This window comes from Falco punctatus (genome assembly GCF_963210335.1).
Source record: "Falco punctatus genome assembly, chromosome: 8".
Lineage (NCBI taxonomy): Eukaryota > Metazoa > Chordata > Aves > Falconiformes > Falconidae > Falco > Falco punctatus.
The window spans coordinates 29847073-29866323 of record NC_137588.1 but is presented as its reverse complement, the minus strand read 5'-3'; the positions used below and the strand labels follow the sequence as shown (position 1 = coordinate 29866323).

General features: G+C 44.6%; 1 protein-coding gene across 3 annotated transcripts in view; it reads right to left on the bottom strand.

Annotated features, from left to right (window-relative positions):
* Positions 1 to 18855, bottom strand: part of GLI2 (GLI family zinc finger 2) — a 207703-nt gene extending 188848 nt beyond the window's left edge. For 2 of the 3 annotated variants that reach the window (XM_080399555.1, XM_080399557.1), the window contains exon 1: positions 15028 to 18855. The gene's annotated coding sequence lies outside the window, so the exon portion shown is untranslated. The other variant, XM_080399556.1, reaches the window with a different exon arrangement.
* Between the last annotated feature and the right edge of the window lie 396 nt (positions 18856 to 19251).

The window sequence follows — 19251 nt, the reverse complement described above, 5'->3', positions numbered from 1 at the left end:
CAGTGGGATCCAGTGCACCCTCAGCAAGTCTGCAGACAAGACCAAGCTGTGTGGTGCGGCTGACATGCTGGAGGGGTGTGATGCCATCCAGAGGGACCTTGACAAGCTTGATAGGTGGGTCTGTGTGAACCTCATGGAGTTCAACAGGCCAAGTGCAAGGTCATGCACCTGGGTCAGGGCAATCCCAAGCACTGGTAGAGGCTGGGCAGCAAATGGATTGACAGCAGCCCCGAGGAGAAGGACTTGGGGGTGCTGGTTGATGAGAAGCTCAACATGGCCCAGCAATGTGCACTTGCAGCCCAGTAAGCCAGCCAAATCCTGGGCTGCATCAAAAGAAGCGCGGCCAGCAGGTCAGGGTAGGTGACTCTCCCCCTCCTCTGCCCTTGTGAGACCCCACCTGGGAGTACTACATTCAGCTCCAGTGTCCCCAGCATAAGAAGGACATGTGCATGTTGGAGAGAGTCCAGAAGAGGGCCACGAAGATGATCAGGGGGTTGGAGCACATCTCTTGTGAAGACAGGCTGAGACAGTTGGGGTGGTTCAGCCTGGAGAAGAGAAGGCTGCAGGCAGACCTCATAGCAGCCTTCCAGTACCTAAAGGGGGCCTACAAGAAAGCTGGAAAGGGACTTTTTGGCAAGGACATGTAGTGACAGGAAAATGTGTAACGGCTTTAAACTGGAAGAGGGTATATTCAGATAAGATATAAGGAAGAAATTCTTCCCTGTGAGGGTGGTGAGGCACTGGAACAGGTTTCCCAGTGTTATGGATGCCCCATCCCTGGAAGTGTTCAAGGCCAGGCTGGATGGGGCTTTGAGCAACCTGGTCTAGTGGAAGGAGTCCCTGCCAGGGCAGGAAGGGTGGAACTAGATGATCTTTAAGTTCTCTTCCAATCCAAACCATTCTGCAATTCTACATCTGGGAAACTGCATCTCTGGGATTTCTCCAGAAGATGAGACAGGGCCAACACTTTTAAATGACTCCAGAAAGCTTAAAACCAGCTTGTGAGATGCTAAAGGTGGGTTAGTGTTATCAGCAGCTGAACTAACTCCTCATCCAACTCTGCTGCTAGATGTAGGCAACAAGTCCATATGAGCAACAGTTCCCTGCTCCAACTCCTCATCTTAAAACTTATCTCTGAGGACTCTGGATGCCTGGGAATTGTACCTTCCACCTTCCTCCACAAGCTCTCCTGAAGGAGGAAGGCTTAATTTGGATGGCAACAGACCAGAATCTTTTCTTGAGAGCCCTTCAAATTACTGATAAAGGCAACCAGTGCCACCTGACTGCACGTTTGCAAAGCTGTACCCTGACAGAGGCTAAAACACTTTCTTAGACACATCTGTTAGCCACTAGGACAAAAACTGACCTAGCCTCAAATATGGGCCAAATCCCCCCTCACCTTGTCTCAGTGAGCAGCACTAGCCTAAGATGGAGCAGTTTTATAGCTTTGCTACAATCAATGCAACTTGGTCCTGAAGTGGGGGGAGGGAAAAAAAAAGTCACTTAAAAATTAACAAGTAGTTTTGTGAGTAGAGGCATCATTCCACCTGCTTTCTCATGGCTCTCCGTCACTCCTTTACCTGGATACCACATGGCTCCCCATACACATGCTGTAGTCCAGTCTGCCCCCTGTTCTCCAGCAGTCTCCCCTGTGATATCCCCAGCAGGAGATGAGGATCTTCTTTTTCCTCCCCATACACACAACCTAGCAGCTGCACAGGATACAGCACTTGCTCTTCCTTAGGCTGGTGAGCCCAGCACAGGCACTTGCCACATCCCAGGAATTTTTCTGCCACTACAGTACAGCTGGTTGCTGAGCCCAGTCTGAGTTCTGAAGCTCCCCCGTAAACACAAGGAACTGGTGAGGATGGAGGTCCCAGTCACAGCGGTACTTGTCAGACTGACAGTGATGTGGCCTGGTGGAAACTCTGCACTTACATGGGATAGGGCCAACTTTTTTCCTCAACACTGTACACCTCATCATTCAAGCATCACACTCATAATTACACCTCAATGTGAAACACAAACTTTCCATTATTGTCTGGTTTTCAGAGAAAACCAATAAATCATTCATTTCTACTGCAGAAAGAGCTCCAAGCCTGACACCCAAGACACAGGCTGGGATCCAGACTTTCAACATGGATTCAAATCTAGGCTTTCAAATAGACTAAGTATGCAGACCTATCCAGTCCCCAGCATGGCCAGCATGGTTGCATAGCAGGACATCAGTTGGCACATCCAGCATCTAAGGTCCCAGGCTGGTGGGAGCACCACCTGCAATGACAAGGTACAGCTGGATGCGGCTGCTTGCATAAAAAAAAAAAAATAAAAAGAAGAAAACGAGAGAAAGAAAGGAAAAATAGAAGGAATACAAAGGGAATATGGTGAATTTTCAGCAGAGGTCTAGAATGTACCTGCAGCAAACACATGTATGTATGCATGTATGATTACTCATACTGACTGCTCTGGTCTTCCCAGCCTTCACTATCTATCCTTTATTTTAACATAACTCCCCAACAGTTTCTGGCTTATCAGACATGAGCGCTCTTTTCTGCACAAACCCAGGCAGCAGGCTTTCCCACATTGTGGGTTTTTTGGTGTGGCAAACTTGATAGAGATGTCGAGTGAAAGCACTGGCTGCCTCCTGTCCCTGCTGAAATCAGGAGCAGACCTCCTGCGGAAGGCAGCCCTGGGGAGCAGCTCTAATGCAAAGCAGCCTTTGCCATCCCTGGCAGCGGCAGCACCAGGCTGCCTTTGCTCCCTCTTCTTCTGCGTGCCACATTCATCCTGGCACCACAGATCAGGAGGAGGAGCGGCATCCCGTGGCCTGGCTGCCGGAATGACACCCAGGTACCCGATGGGTGGCCGCACTCCGACCTCCCGCCTGTACGCAGTTTGGCCATCATTGGGAAAGCTCTGCATCGCTGCGGCAGGGGGGACGGGCAAGAGGATCAGGGGGTTCAAAGAACATTTGAGAGGCAAATCCTCTGGGAGCTGCTCTCACCATAGGAAGGACCCAAGAGATCTGGATTAATCTGCCTGTTTGCTTTTAGTTTACTTCTTGCGACCTCACAGTAAACCGCTTAACCTTGTAGGCAATAAAGTGAGATGCCAGCATTTTCAGCTCATACTATTTACACTATGCTCTAATCTAGTTTGCCTGCCCGATCCTGTCATTAGCTGGAGGAAACACTAATCCAAGACAGTAGAAAAGAAGGAGTAAAAAAATGTTTCTGGAAACGCAATGATTCTAATGGGAAACGTTCGTTATCTAGACCCACAGCTGAGTTAAACTGAAACATATTATATTCCATAAAAAAAAAAAAGTTTTAACCATATGTTTAGTCATTTGTGAGCTCTTGATCCTAACACACAACATAAGCTGCAATATCAGTGTCAGAAGTGCCCGATTTAACGCATGAGAGGCAGAGTTACATGAAGCCGAGTTAAAATCACTTCTGCAACTTTGCAGACAGAGATCTTCGCGTGGAGTGACAGGTACGAGGGAACACATTCCTGGGTCTCCGCAGGAGGAGAAAGTTTATTTCATTAAGAGTTTTTCTGTGAGATCGGCTAGGGAGGAGATGATATAGCTGGGGGAGGACGGAGACAGCTAAAGAATAACACATGGTATGCTTTCAAAACATACAGCAACATGTGACATTTGTCGGCAAGTCTGGCGCTGAGGAGCCTGTGGTCTGGCAGCAGTAAGAATTTCTGCTTTTTATTTTTTAAATCATCGCAGGCATTTGAACTAAACCCCCCACCTAATAGTCTGAAGGGAAGAACATAAAATCAGATTTTACGTACCGTACTCTCAGTCAGCCATTTTCTCAGCGGATTTTTATCCTCCAACTCAATTCCCACATCATTAAAGTGATGCTGTCTCTTTAAAACACAACGCGGTGCCGTGCCAAAGCTTGAAATAAGAATCACTGGCACCAAAACAGTCAAAGCACAGAGCTTAATTCTCTACTTAATAAGACAATTAAAGAAGAGTATTTGGATACATCAGTCTGCAAGTACCAACACAGAGCACTGATGTCTCCAAAGGCACGTTGATCTGAAGGCTTTATCAGAAAGCATCTGTCGCAACCAGATGCCATCAACACCTGAGAAAAGTGGGAAATAAAGTGGGTTAATGTGGCTGCAACACACACAAAGGTTTGCACTGCCCAGGTCCCTATTTATGAGCATTTTAGAGGTTGCATGGTAAAGTGCCCTGATGCAAAAATGCACACACACTAAAACAAACTAAAATATACATACACAACTGCCTTTGTTAAATATATATATATAATATATATTGTGGAAATAACCCACATTACGATGGAATTAAAAGTGCTATGTATTTGATATCTCACTGCCATAATCATAGGAAGCCTTATAGGAAGGCTGGTTTTAAACACTGTGCTTTGACAGATGCTTAATATACATCGATGAATTGAGGCACACAGACAAACACAGGCACCAATGCTTGCTCATATGGTGTCTCTTGTTCATATCTACTGTTAAGTTTCCAATCAAATAATTCTCAGGTATCACCCCCTAGGCTTCGTCCTGCAGAGCTGAACCAAAGCTAGGGAAAAAGGTAACTGCAGTGATATAAGAACTAATTAGTCATTTGGTTAGCTGGCAGGAAGACAGGGTGCTGCAGTTCTGTGACCTAAAAATGCCATAGATGACCTTAAAACTCCATCTCAAGGGTGTCTGGAAATCTGTAACCTCCAGGGAGAGAAGGAGAAACGGGTGATGCCTAGACTTCATTAGCTCACATAAGATGTTGAAATAGCATAGATGTTAAGTCGAGGAGAGGCGTGACGTTTGCAGCAATCAGCCAGCAAAAGAGCACCTGCAGCACTGCACTTTGTTTGAACTGCTGCACCACAGCTCCCAGTCCAGCCTACACGGGAGGTTCATGGGGATGTGTGATTTAGTACACCCAGAAGGCAGCATGCTGTTCAGTGCACGAGAAGCACAGACCTCATCCTAGCAACTAACAACATGTAACAAGAAGGGAAAAAAAAAACAGCAAAAAACCCAACTGCTCCTCCTTCATTACAGGAGGGCTAACAGCCAGCCAGCCTGCCCCAGGGTGACAGCCCCTCAGCCGCACCATGCCAGGAGAAGAGAGCAACCAAGGAAAGGAGGGAAAAGCCACTTTGAAGAGGACATCCTGAGTGGTTGCCTTCTTCCAGAGGGTCCTACACCACACTAAGAAGATCTGCTCCAGGTAAACCCCACGAACATGCTGGTTATTGCACATGCAGCAATGGGAGGGGGGATTGGGGTGAAGCCAGGAGGTCCCCTTAGGCTGCAAAGTTGCATCTTCAATAGCAAAGGAGAAAGACACCAAAATGATCAGGGCTGCTGATCCCAAGTTATTTTGTGCCCCCTTCCTTCAGCCTGACAGCTGGAGTGTGTTGTCATCTGACTGCACCCAATGCACAAAAAATGTCCAACCTAATTGGAGACAGTACTTCCTGGCAAACCATCAGCTGGTGCGGAAGTGCCCGGGATGACCTGAAACAGGCTAGCCCAGAAAAGGCAGCAGAGAGTGACGCTGGCTTACTGTCTGCGAGTTCCCCGCACCAAAAAAGCCCTGCTCATCTCCCACCTTCAACAGCTTAGATGGCATCTGGCTCTTGGGTATCTTTACCCTGGGAAAAGATTAAAGGAAACGAATGCCTTGGCAAAGATCCCCCTGCCATCTGCACCACTGGAAATGCCCTCTGGAAAGCAAAGGAGGAGGATCCCTCACCTTGCACGCTCCTGAAGAACGGTGCAACCTCCAGCACTGCCCCGTTTCATCCCCGTCCGCTTGACACAGATCCAGGCCTGCCTTTCGCCGCCCATCTCCCCCCGTGTGCTTTGTCCCAGAGGAATGAACTCACCTCCAGCACCAGTGAATTTCTCAGAATAAGTTGAACGCATGGTTTAAATTTTAGCAAGCCCTGCTAGAAGCTTTGGAGTAAAATGCAGAAGTAGGAACTTTTTCTCAAACAGAAAATAAAGATTAAGAGTGCTGCAGCAGGCTCACTTTTTAGGTGCAGGCTTTGCTGAGACAATGCAACCCCAATATGGGCAATGTTTTCCCCTTGATTGCCTTTTCTTTAAAAAAAAAAAAAATGGCAAAAAGACCCAACACCACACACAATAAATCAAAGGCAAAAAAATTAGCCACAGGCATGGTTTGGTAGCACATGTACTATACTCAGCCCTGTATTCCCTTACAGTTCTGAGAAAGGAAGAACCAAATTGGGCATACAGATAGTGCAGTTTCTGAAGGAATTCAAGATTTCCAAACCTGAATTATTGTGAGTTGGAACAAAACTCCAAAATGCTGAAATTCTCCACAAAAGGAATGTAAAACAATCACTTGGAGCGTACTGGAAAATCAATTGGATTGCTGCTGTATTGCCTACAATGGAATTATACATTTAAATTCTAAATCAACACTTATTTCAGCACAAAACCTGTAAAAAAAAAAAAAAAAAAAAAGGAATTAACATGGTCAGAAAAATCCCCATCTCCTTTTTTTCCTGCCACTTTTTTGACAAAACTGACCTGATTTTGCAAGACGTTTTAGTGTTGGTGATGCCAGATATTGGAATATGACTCCATCAACGAACCTTAGTCAGGAAATACCAAAGCTGTGGTTGCCAAAGCAACATAATTAACTTGATCAGGGTGCATACACTGTGCACTACTTCCCAAATGGCTCTTTAACACCCAGCTAAATCCTTGGTTTAAATGGCGCATCAGGATGAATTTCTCCTCAGAGATCTTCAAGAGCACACACAGTGAAAGAAGAAGTTGTCAAAATTACTGAAAGCCAAGTACCACTCCGCTCCCTGGCCAGTGGTACCCTGGGCTTGAAGAGGTCAAAGACCAATTCTTGAGCCTACTCCCATGATTATGGCTGCAGCAATCATGGAAACACATGGTCCTGTTTTGTGGAGCAAATGCATGTTGTAAAGCTTCACTTTGAATTCATGTACATTACCAAATTTAAGACGTTTGGTTCTTTTGCGGCATAGCCAGTAACATTCTTACTGCCTGGGCAGGGAGGCCCAGATGTTGATGCTAAACCTTGACCCTGGGGCCATAAGCTTCAAAACCTGAATATCCTGTCACTAACTCAATGTGTACAATGTATCAAAAATAAGCTTCTCTTTGTTCATTTGGGGAAAGAAGTAAAAAAAAAAAAAAGAGAGAAAAAGTAAGAGAAAGAAAAAATTGAATGATGGGCTTTCAGCTTGTCATCAGACCACAGTGACCTCAATTTTTTGAGAAATAAAGTCAAAATCTATTCTTATCTTCAGAGATTCAAGATGTATTTATGTGTCAAACTTTTTCCCCCTTGTCCTTAGCCTTTGGGAAGCACACTAAAAATGATATCAAAGCCTGAAAACCCTGCGATCACATTCGTATTCACCTTTGACCCAGGACGCCTATAGCTCCTGCCAGCTCCTCGGCTTGTCCTCACCGTACGGCAAAGACAGCAGGTCTGTTTGGGATGAAATAAAGGCCACTTTGCATAGAAAACTGCGCCATTCCGCTCAATTTTTGAAGGCTGAAAAACTTTACTTTGGCAGTCTCTTGCTTCTTTATATCCTTGAATAACGTTCTACCAGCATCTTCCTCTCCTTACACGCAAATATTTGATTATTCTCTTTGAAATGTCTCTCTAACATCTACAGGAATAAGATGCCGAATGCAAACACTGATTGATTCTTTCTTAGCCATCAAATGTGCTTACACAGCAACTATACACAGCAAATGCACACAAATCTCACATTTCACGTTTAAAAATATGAACATGCTGTGGTTTTTTTTTACTCAAACATAATGAATGAACTTAAATATTAGAACTTGAAATTATTAAGTAAATCATGGCACCTGTAAAGCTTCTATTTGCATAACATTAATTCATGATGGCATGTAAAACAAATTCATCACTCTCACTATATTGTAGTCTGATTTATGTTGGAATTGGAAAAAATAAAAATCATGAGCACAAAATTATGTTGACAAGATGTACGTGCTCTTCGAAGCCCAAGATTTTTTTTCTGAAGCATCCAAACAACTAAATTATGGGAAAGAGGGCTGGGAGAAAGCATCTTTAAAAATGACTAACACACTAGCATCACACATACACGCTCTCCAGTTATTAATGTCAAGCATAGTGAAGATACTCTAGAAAATCATTACCATTCATAGCTACTAACAGCCATTAAATTTCAATCAATTCAACTTAACACAAGTGTACTTCAGCAGCCCTTACAGTTCCTTACAGAGGTGGCTCAGAAGGTCCTGTCTGACTTATTGCATTGTCCACTGCACAAAGAGGCATTGCTGAGGACTGCTCTGAAAAGGAGCTATCTTGGTGTTGGGAACTGATGCTCTTTTAACACCATCGCAATCAACAGACCTTGCTTTTAATGAAGGTATGATAAAAGGGGCTCTAATAGGACTCCACAGGTCAGGATGGAGGGGAGCAATATACTGATTTTTAGCTAGGGATGCTACTTTCCGAGCTGGGAAAATGAATAAATAAATAAATAAATTGGTGGGATGTTTTCAAGGGGTTTTAAATGAATTCTAGTAACAGAACCAAACTGCTTAACACAGTGCTAGACAACATCCAGGTGATCCACTTGCTTGAAGAGAATATAATCACTAAATATATAGGACATTCAAAGAAAAAAAAGGATTTAACTTCCAGAGACTCAATATTTCAGTCTCCCAGTGATGAATATAAGCCACAGCTCTGTGATATTACAGCATCTCCTACTCATCTGAACTGCATTTGTAACACTGGAAGTTTTTCCGCTGCTACTGCAGGAATGAAGCTGTGCAGCTGACTGTCCCTTGCAGAGCCGGGGGAGGACCAGCAGGTCCCCGCCGCAGGTACTTGGCATCTCATGGCAGGGACTGCAGGGTGCTCATCACCGAAGGGTTGGACCCACTGGCTTCCACTGTGCAGCAGAACATCCCAGAGAAGGCAGGTTCCTCTGGAGAGATCTCATTAGTTTCGTTTGAATGAATTATCTACAGTAAAATCCCACATTTCACAGGAGATAAAAAAAAAAAAAAAAAGTCTTCTAACAACAGGAGCCCAGATTTTCCCAGCAGGGTTCATTCTGCTGGGCACAAAGTCCTTTCTCTAGATTTAGAGGCAGTCTGAGATCGCAGGTGTGTATTCCTGCAGAACGGAGTCACTCTGCACAGAGAAACAGACGCAGTAACGGACGTGCCATCACTGTAGCTGAAACTGCAAGCACAAGTATGGATGCCCTTTTGTGGCTTTTAGCTCATTCCTTAAAAGTATCAGCATTGATGGCACTGCTCATTATGAGAGTATTTGGGACGATTCTACAGAACTCTGTGGTTTTCCTTCCCCTGGGATTTACACCTTAGCATTTAACATAGAGTAGCTGTAAAGTTCTTTGGAATCAAGAAACACCCAAGAAATCTCTCAGGCAGATATACACTCCATTTGAACTCATTTCCCTACACTTACACGCTGCACTAAATGAAATGAAATTAATGTTAAAAAGGGCCTTTATTGAAAAATCTTCCAGTGACAGGATCAGAAAGTGCCAGAGTTCAAGTAAATCGTTCCATGGAAAATGTTAGCAAAGCTTAATCATACTGGAAGCCACATTTAATTACAGCTTTTTAAGTCCATCTGGGAAAAAAGAAGAGACTTAAATATGTCACCTGAGATGATCTAGATACTGAAACTATTTGTAAGTTAACAAAAGCATTTGCATCACAAAGCGCTCTGGGGCAGCACCACGGCAAAGCAGATGTGTAATGAACAAGGATCATAGCACCAAAACAATCAGGATTGTAAATAACTACTACTAATCTGCAATCATTTAAATTTGGGTTTAATTGCTAGGCAGCAAATGCATTTCGTTCTTGGAAAGGTAAATGCTCTGCGGAATACACACTTTAAGGTATTTAGCAGCAGAAGCATCACAGTCAAGAAACTGAATGTCAGGAGGGCAAAGAAGAGGAGACAAGCAGCAGGGCTGTATCTGCCATAAGATCACAACATTAAACAAACTTTTCCCTGGAAAAGAATGAATAATGCAGCCATCCCCACTGTATGTACTGTAAGTGCTGCAGGAGTGACACAATGACACACATGGGAGGCAAGAGGGTAGTGACTATAGAACAAAATTCAATTTAGTGCTAATGAATAAAAAGTTCCTTTTATTTCTCTGTTGTTTTTGCTTCATTAAATTTTCCACAGATTTGCAGAGAAGAAAACGTGATCAATAAACCTTGACAAAAGTGAACATGTGAAAAAGGCGAGAGAAAGGCACAGGAAGATAAAAGTGATATCCCGATCACAGATTTCAGAGGCAGATGACCAGAGCTTTGGGCTGCTGAATAATCTGAATAGACCATCATTTCTTTACAGCCTTTTACTTTCTTTTCTCTGACTGTTGGAACTCTTCATTCAATACAATAGTAAATGCACTAAAACTTTTTTTCTTATGCTAATGGTCGAAATCGGGCGCTCACAGTTAAAACACACTTCCCACCAACTTGTTTTCTTAAAAAAAAAAAAAAAAAAAAAAAAAAAAAAAAAAGAAAATTAACCTATTCAAGTTAAACTAAAATGTCAAAGGCAGCTCAAGGCTTACTCTCACCATTCCTCAAAATTAATGGTTTTTCTCCCAGCAGATACAAAAAGAAAAGGCTTGAATAAGGATAAAGCTGCTAAACTCTTTTCATATGAAAAAGAACACTTAGAAAGTAAAAAGAAATACATCCCGTACAAAGATCCTGGTACCTAGAGTTCTAATTTGTATTGTTTCCTCTTGGAATATTTATGAAGGCAGTAAGGTGACAGCCAATCGCAAATAATCGTGAAACGATGAGAAAAGATTCACCAGTAACTAATGTATTTGGGCAGCCGTGCCCATGACAGTACCAGAAACGCTTCCACTCATTACAGCAGGGCCCCAAAGGAGCCTGTTTTCAAATGTTTTCTAATTTGGGTGTCCACTTCCAGGCACCAAGGCTTCTTCTCAGTGGTACTTCATATTCACAAATCGCAAACAATTTTTACAGCTCTGAACTTTTGAATTCCAGGACAACTTTCCTGTTCCCTTCGTGCAGCGTATTTCAGTTTTTGTGTATTTGGTTTTGTTTTGTTTACAAGAAGTTAAAGGGTATGGGGTGCGGTTTTACAGAAGATGAGCGTGAACGAAGATAAATTCTGTAGCCTCTCCCAGACTATACCCACCTGACCCGAATTCGCTCCCAGCTGAAACTGGCCTGCAGAAAATTAGACCCGCTTACTCAGTATTTCCATTCCACTCACTTGTCCACAAGGGAAACCTGCAGTTTTGCCTCTTCAACTACCATGATTACCGTGCAAGATCCAATTCTCATTACTTGTACACCAAATGCCAGTTAATTTCTAGAAGATGCATGTATATGGGATCTGCTGTATACATGGATCAAGAACCTTACATATTACATGCATACATGCATATGCGTGTACACATACTTAGAGACACACAAGCACACGTGTGTTATTTACCTTTGAACACAATGCTTTCTTGCCATCATTCATACTAGGATTCATTCTTTACTATTATTTTATTTAGTGTTGTTTTAATTAATTCCCAAATACCTCCTGTTGTTTTGGTTTTCTTTAAAAGGGCCCTGGCAACAGAGCTGAAGCAAACCCTAAATACCACTTAATGCTTTGTGGCAAGTTGTCCAAATGCGCAACTGTTTAAAATATTTACCCAGGTATATAAGGGGGTTGTACAGCTCTCGAACAATGCCCTGGAATCTTTCCCATCAGTAAAAAAGCAGACAAAAAGCAGAGACTGCTTAACCTCAATGCCTCAGCAGCAAGTGAGAAGTGCAAATATTGCATTTCTATAAAGCCCTGGAAGCTTCATAGAAATGGAGTGTCAACTAATTAGTTTGATGCTATAGTCACATCTAATGTTCCTAAGTAGCTTCTTTGAAAAAAACTTGCTGCCTTGAAATCCTTGGCCAGATTATTAAGTGGAGGCTTTGTGATGGAGCAATAGATAGGTGTTTGCTGCACAAATACATACAGATTTTGGTGACTGCTTACTGAATCCACTGCCTTCGCTAATCTGCACTGGAAACTTCACTATGAACAGAGCACTTCTCAGAGTACAAAAGCATGAAGTATCTGTGTACCTTTCAGACTACGGGGCAAACAACTGGCTTACAGTAGGCCACCAAAACCAGGGGGAGGCAGTTAACCAAGTGTCCTCCACACTTACAAGCCAAGAAAGAGGATGATGCTATTGATACCAGGTCAGATGTTCTACCATATCCTTAAACAAAAAAGATGGGGCCAGAGGACTGGAAAACTCAACAGAAAAAAATCTCACTCTCTAAACAGAAATAAAGTATCAGGATCATCAAAAACATTTTCAAGTTATACAGTGCTGTAGTGACCACGTAACCCTTCCCCTATACAGCTGAGCACATAGTCCCAAAGCCTGTACAGCCTCTACACAAAAGTGCCACTGAAAGGGAAGTTGTGGTATAAACCTTCAAGATCATTAGAATCACAGAAACCATGGTAAAGAATGGTTCTCTGCCATACAAGTTTAATCTGTTTCTCAAAACAACGCCAAAAATCCTGGTCATTATATATATACCTCAAAAAGGCTATCTTTTCTAAATGTGACTTCAGTATGACATTAGGGCACGCAGGCTGCTGTGTATTGGATATCTGAGATCAAGTTCCGTTTTCTTTTATAGAACATAAACTGGCATAGCTTCAATGAAATTACACTAGATTTATGCTAGCATATGCACCCAGTACAAATTCTTCTATAGCTCTAATTTTTCTCTAAATGAATGACCTAACACAAACAGCATTTGTCCATCTGTATTCATCCCCTCTGACACACTCAAAAAAGAAAAAAAAAAAAAAAAAAAAAAAGACATTGAAAGGAAGTTGGAAACAGCCCTCGAGATCTGTTTTCCTTTGAAGAACAGCAGTTACATTTCTGGGCACTTCAAAGTCGCGTACTTTAAGCAATAACAACATTCAAGATCAAGTGAATCTTACCTCACCTTGCTTTAAAGATTAGCTCTTTCACAAATATACACCAGAGGCTTGGATATACCCATACCCACAGACTAACAGTTCATCTCCAGTGGATCAGGCACTTTTCAGTGCTACGGATAGGTCATGTTTTCAATCAACTGACAAATTTCCAAGAGTTGTTTACAGTGGAAAAGCCATAATGAATTTCATTCACTTCTTTAAAGTTGTCAGTTTTGCAATAGCGTTCAATATGACATTTTTATTGCAATTCAAAGTTTGACAGGTGTCAACATTTCCTGAAGTTCCAGCCAACATACAAATTACCATATCCACCCATCAGAAAAGTTGAACCAAACCAATTCACCAACTGTAGCTGCTGTATGCAGCAATTACCATGCATTTCAAACATCCCAGGAGCATAAACAATTATTTAGCAGGATCCTCTCTTCCAGGTGAATGTAGTTTCTTTTCTAGTGTAGTTAAGTGAATTAGGTTTCAGAAGTAAAAAAAACCCAAACTTTTTTTTTTTTTAAAGCAAGGTAGCTAGAACAAACAGATCAAATCAGCAAGTCTTATAACAAATCAGTCTATTCCACTGCTGTATATTTTGAATTTCATGGCTTATTTACTTTACTTTTTTGGCACCAACTCCACAGTGAATGCCAATACAATATTTGTTTTAATGCTGTTTTATGCAGCATGCTAGTCAAACGTTTACTTTCAAATTCTTGTACATCCCAAGAGCCTTGGTTGCAAAAAAATAAAATAAAATTGAAAAGCGAAGGGGGTTGGCAGGGGGCGGACAAAGTTTTACAACTACTCCTTTTCTCTGCGGCTGCAAAAATATGAACATGATACACCAATAAAATGCTAATTTCTGCACGCACAAAGACGAGCATACAGGTTTCCAGCACCCAGAGCTGTATGAAACCGTGTGTGTGTGTGTGTGCAGCTGTAGGTAGCCCCCCACGCCCGGACACTCACCCACCCGCACACAGGCAGCGGGAGGCCAAGGCGGCCCCGCGGGGGGCGCACGGATTTACGCGCACCGCGCAGCGCCACCGCACCCGCGCAACGGCCCGGGAAGTTCTGAAGCGCAGGCTGCAGGTTAGCAAAGTAAAATTCAATACATGTCTAGAAATACATAGAAAAAAAAAATCCCGTAACCGTCAGAAAAGCCGGCAGCAGGGCCAGGGCAGGACCACTGATAAACCATCCTAAACCCCGGCGCTGGAGAAGTCAGGTTTCCCAGGAAATGATGGCAATCACTTGAGGCAGAAAAGGCATCTCGACGAGCCCATCTCCCTCCCCTCCTCCCTGATTGTTTTAAAGCCACCGAGTCCGGGGGAAAAACTCTCAACTCTCTAAGTCCTTAATAGGATTGGAGTCCGGGTCTCTCCAAGCCGCTCCTCATCACACAGGGATCAAGTTGCAGCAAGGAATTTTTTAAATTCCTCAGCAAATATACTTGTCGAAAGATTGCCCCTCCCGGGAAGGGGTTGAGGGGGGGCAACTTCATTTGAAAAAAAAAAAAAAAAAAAAAAAAAAGCGAACTCATGGCTGGCTTTGGGGAGCCCGGCTGCCCTCCGGGAGCCGGGGCAAGGCGGTCCCGGCAGCAGCTCGGGGCTGGGACTGTCACCGCAGCCCCCGGGAAAAACAATGGCCGTAGGGGCACGGCCCAGAGCCCGGTCCTGGCGGGGTCCGGGCCGGGAGGGGACACCGGCCGCCGGCTCCCTACTCACCTGCGGGGACGGGGAGGGGGGATACAGGGCGCCGATACACGGGACAGGGCCCCCCTCGAGCACCAGCTGCGAGGAGAGCCCCTCGCAAAATCCTACCCACCCTCAGCCCACCCCGGCGCAGGGCACCTCCGACACAAGCGGGAGAAGAGAAGGGGGGAAAAAAAATTAATAAAAAGCACAATGAAAAGACACAATAAGCATCAACTTTACCCAAAAAGCGGAGCAGCAAGTTTTCAGCAGGCGAGCGGTTGCTGCGGAGCAGAGCTGCTCCTCCGGACCCCCATCATAAACTTGGGGGAGGGGGGCGTGGGAGGGACTTTCCCTCCGTCCTTCCCTTTTGTGCCTCTCCCCCCCGCTCCGCTCCGTTCCTCGCCAAAAGCTGCCGCGAATCCCGGCGGCGGCGCGGTGCTCCCGGCTGCTGCTGCTGCGGAGCAGCTCCGCGGAGGCGGGCGGCGAGGGGGGGAGCGGGCCGGGGGCAGTTTGGGGGTGGGGGGGCGGGGTGCCGCGGCTGCAGGGCGGCTCCTGCTGCCCCCCGGCCCGGCCCGGCGGCGGGACACGGCGCGTACACATATACATACTTTTATATATGTCTATACACACACACACACACACAGGTTGAAGTTGGGCAATCTACTGGGAAGACGCTGGAGCGCTTTCAAGCCCTGACACAAGAGAGCTGGCTGCAGGGTCTGTTTTCTATTCCCTCCCCCGCGCCCCCCCTCCCGCCTTTAAAAAAAGAGAGAAAAAAAAAAAGGGAAACTAAACCCTTCCGACCCTTTCGGCGCGGGAGCAGCGGACCGCTTCGGATCCTCTCCCCCATCCCCTTTCATCCCGGATCACCCCCTCGCCTGGCTGACCCGCACCATTTTGAGTGCGGGGCTTTCCCGCAGCCGGGGTGGGATGCCCTGCGGAGCGGGGCCGCCGACCACCGTCTGCCCTCTCAGCTGGGGCGCATCTGCAACGAAACCCCCGACCCCCGCCCCCCCCTCGGGGGGAGCCGCCCCCCTCCTCCCCCAAACAACAGAAGTTTGGCCTTGTGCAGATGCACCCGCGCAGAGGCGGGGATGGAGCCGGGAGTGGTTTTCCTCCAACTTTGGTGGTGTGTTGTTTTTGTTGTTTGTTGTGTTTTTTTTTTTTTCCCCTGGGAGTTTGCGCTATTTTCCAGCGCCCCCCTCCCCGCCCCGGGCCGGGGGCGGCAGGGCCCCAGAGCAGCTCGGCAGGCGAGGCCAGCCCGGCGGGGCGCCGGCACACGGGCGGCTGCAGCCCGCGGAGCATCCCCGGCGGGAGAGGCGTCCGTCAGAGCCTGCTCCCTCAGCGCAGCAACCAGCCCCACCGGGCACCAAAATCTGTTCGCATCGTCGTGTTTTGGGACCGAGACTACGAGGAGAGGAAAAAGAATCTCCAGCTAGCGCTCTGCTCCCACCCCAAATATCTTCGCTTTTGCGTTATCGGTAATAGCAATGAGAAACGCAGCAGTTTTAACTTGGGCTTTGGCCAGACTGAGCTTGTTACTTGATTTGTTTTGATTTCTTTGGCTATGGAATTTATCAAAAGTTTAAAATACAACCAGATGCTGCCGGGGATGGTCACCGCCTTGCACCCAAAAGCAAGCTGAAACTAGCCATATCATCAGGGTATCTGACTCCGGCAGGATTATGGCCAGTACCATGGCAACCGCATGCCACATCAGCCCCCAGCTTCACTTTCAGTCCCTTGGGCAGTGTTAACATTTGCCAGCGGATTTGCCCAACACGCAGTCCAGGTCCGGGCAAGTGGAAAATGAGCTTTATGCCACTCAGAAACCGTCCTCTCCTAGCCTGTGCAAAGCAGCCTGGCTGGACCCCAGGCCCAGTACTACAACTGTAATCCTAAAAATCTGCTCCAAATTTGAGTGCCTTCTGTCTGAAAGTTTGCACTTTTTGTTTGTTTGTTTTTGTATGGCATTAGAAAGCTGATATTTGAGGGTGACAAGTGGCTCCCCATGCACCCCTAAATCCCATTTATTCCATTCAGATAGCTTGGGGAGGACTGCAAGGCAACAGGTTGGTTTGCCAGCCACCAACACTGTAACTTTTTCTTTGGTCAAAGACTACTATCTCATCCAAAGAAATTTCCTCCTCTCCCCACGGCATGCACACAGCCTGTGCTGGCACGGCAGTGCAACCTTACCCCGTGCAGGTGGATAATTTAGTGCTGAGAGGAGTTTCATTGCACCTACTACTGAAGAGCACCATGCAATGGAGAGGGGGGCTTTAGTTACCAAAAGTAGGAACAAACCAAGTCTTTGATCGCCAGAAAACAAAGCCCACTTGTATTCCCAGGTTGCTTTACTGGGGAAAGATGACTGGGCAGCTTGGGAGGTGGGTTAGAATAAGAGGGTTTGGGATGGACCAAAAAGAGAAGCTGGCAAAAAGTTAAAATTAGATACGTTCTAAATTCTTGCCATATAGATACAAACATATGTACATCCAGACTGTTGGCCAAGAACATTTTTAAAATGAAAATAAGGACAAATTGAAGGATTAATGCAGAGCAGTTATGGAGTTAGGAAGGACAGTTTTCCATTCTAGAATTCATACATGTCAATCCTTTAGAAGATGGTGATTTTTAAGCCTGATTGGAAACTCCTCCTTTTTGTAAGAAGGATGATGGCTGGCAACGGCTGGAGTTTTTTGAGAACTTTGAGTCGGCTTTTACATTATCTGACTGCTGTAGCTCATCCATCCTTCTCTCTCCCGCTCTGCTCATTGAACTGCCCTCTCTTAATCTTCCATAGGTGTCCAAGATTAAATAGAAGACAGAATGACTGACATTTGGGATACATAAAAGAACCTAAATATGAACAAGGGGTCAAAGTGCAGCTCTTTCCTCTGGTCTCTCCTGCTCTTGTACAACTTGATGGGAATGAAACCAAGTAGGGATATAAAGATATATGACAACGTATACTTACTATACATTGCTGTAGCGTGTGTGGATATAGAGGATACATTCAAAAATGTTACAGACTAAGGAAAGAAGGTTTTTTAATCACAATTTTTTTAAAAAAGCTCTCAAAATTATAGAAGTGACATACCACCAGGTCCAGATTTGGTAATCTGGGATCTGTCCCACTTCTGTTAGGTCAATGGAAGAATCTGGAAGCTAGACTAACCTCAAAAGGCACAAATCTGGCTTTAAAAATGTTTGCTATAGTTCTAAAAGAAGACTCAAATTTTTTATTAAAGAAGCTATTTAAAGAAAATCGTTGAAAAAACAGTGGGGCATGCTCCATTCTGTTCTGTTTGTGTCTATAGGATTTCTTTCTTTAAATCCTCATAGATCCTCATGTTAAATTAAAAGCCCCATTTGAGTATTCCAAAGGATACTCACAGGTAGAAGCTACCAGAAAAAAAATCACATTTAAATATGCTTCTCTTTTAGAATGAAGAACATAATTACATGTGGGATGATCACTAGGAGATAGAGGCCTAAAATCATGTTTCATGCAACTCCTATCTTTATGATGTCTGGTTTAAGTCCAGGTGGGAAGTAGTACATGATCAGTTCTGCCCTGATTGAAACAGCTGTACAAGCTCCAGGGTCAGTGAAGTTGCACCAAGTCTGAAGGCACCTCGTATCTATAGAATACCATTAATCACTGTGATATTTAATAAATTCACAATGTCACATGCAATGCTGGCTCAGAATTTGAGAATGGGGAACATTTTTGGCATAATACATTCTTTCTTGTTTTTTTTTAAAGTAGCCCTGTTACCTGGGGGAAATCACAACTGTGGGCAGACAATGAGACAATACTCATTGGGATGATATGCAGCTGATTCCTATCTGCCTCCATGTATGTGTTGTCTCTTGTTTAAAGCTTCAGTGGTAAGTTCCTTGAGGCAGGTGCCATCTTCCTGCAGTCTACATGTTGATTATGTCTTATTTTATTTTTCCTCTCTCCAAAATATACCCAAAGTGTAACATCAGTGCTAATTTCCTGATAGAGTCTTCTTTCTACTTTACTTTACTTCCCGCTCCCCCGACACACACACACACACACCCCCCCAAAAAAAAAAAATAATTCTTGCCAGGTTTAATCTATATTAGATTGTGAATATTGAGCTAATTGCCATAAACTTTTTCTAAGGTTTTTCCCTGATTACAAAAGGATACTTCCATGCTACATCAGCAAGGGAGGTAGTACTTCTATTTACCACAAAAATGGCCTGGAAGCATGCCTTTCATTTCAGACTACATGCAAGATCTTACTCAACTTTAAACACAAACTGAAACGTGCCAGAAGAGGACCTTATTCACCTGACTACATACATTGAAATTACTGCTCGTGAAATGAAAAGCAAACCATTTGAATGTGCATTCACTATGAACTAGGAATATACATGCCATTCATTACCTGTCTTAGCAGAAGGACAGAAGCTTCTTCGAAACGCA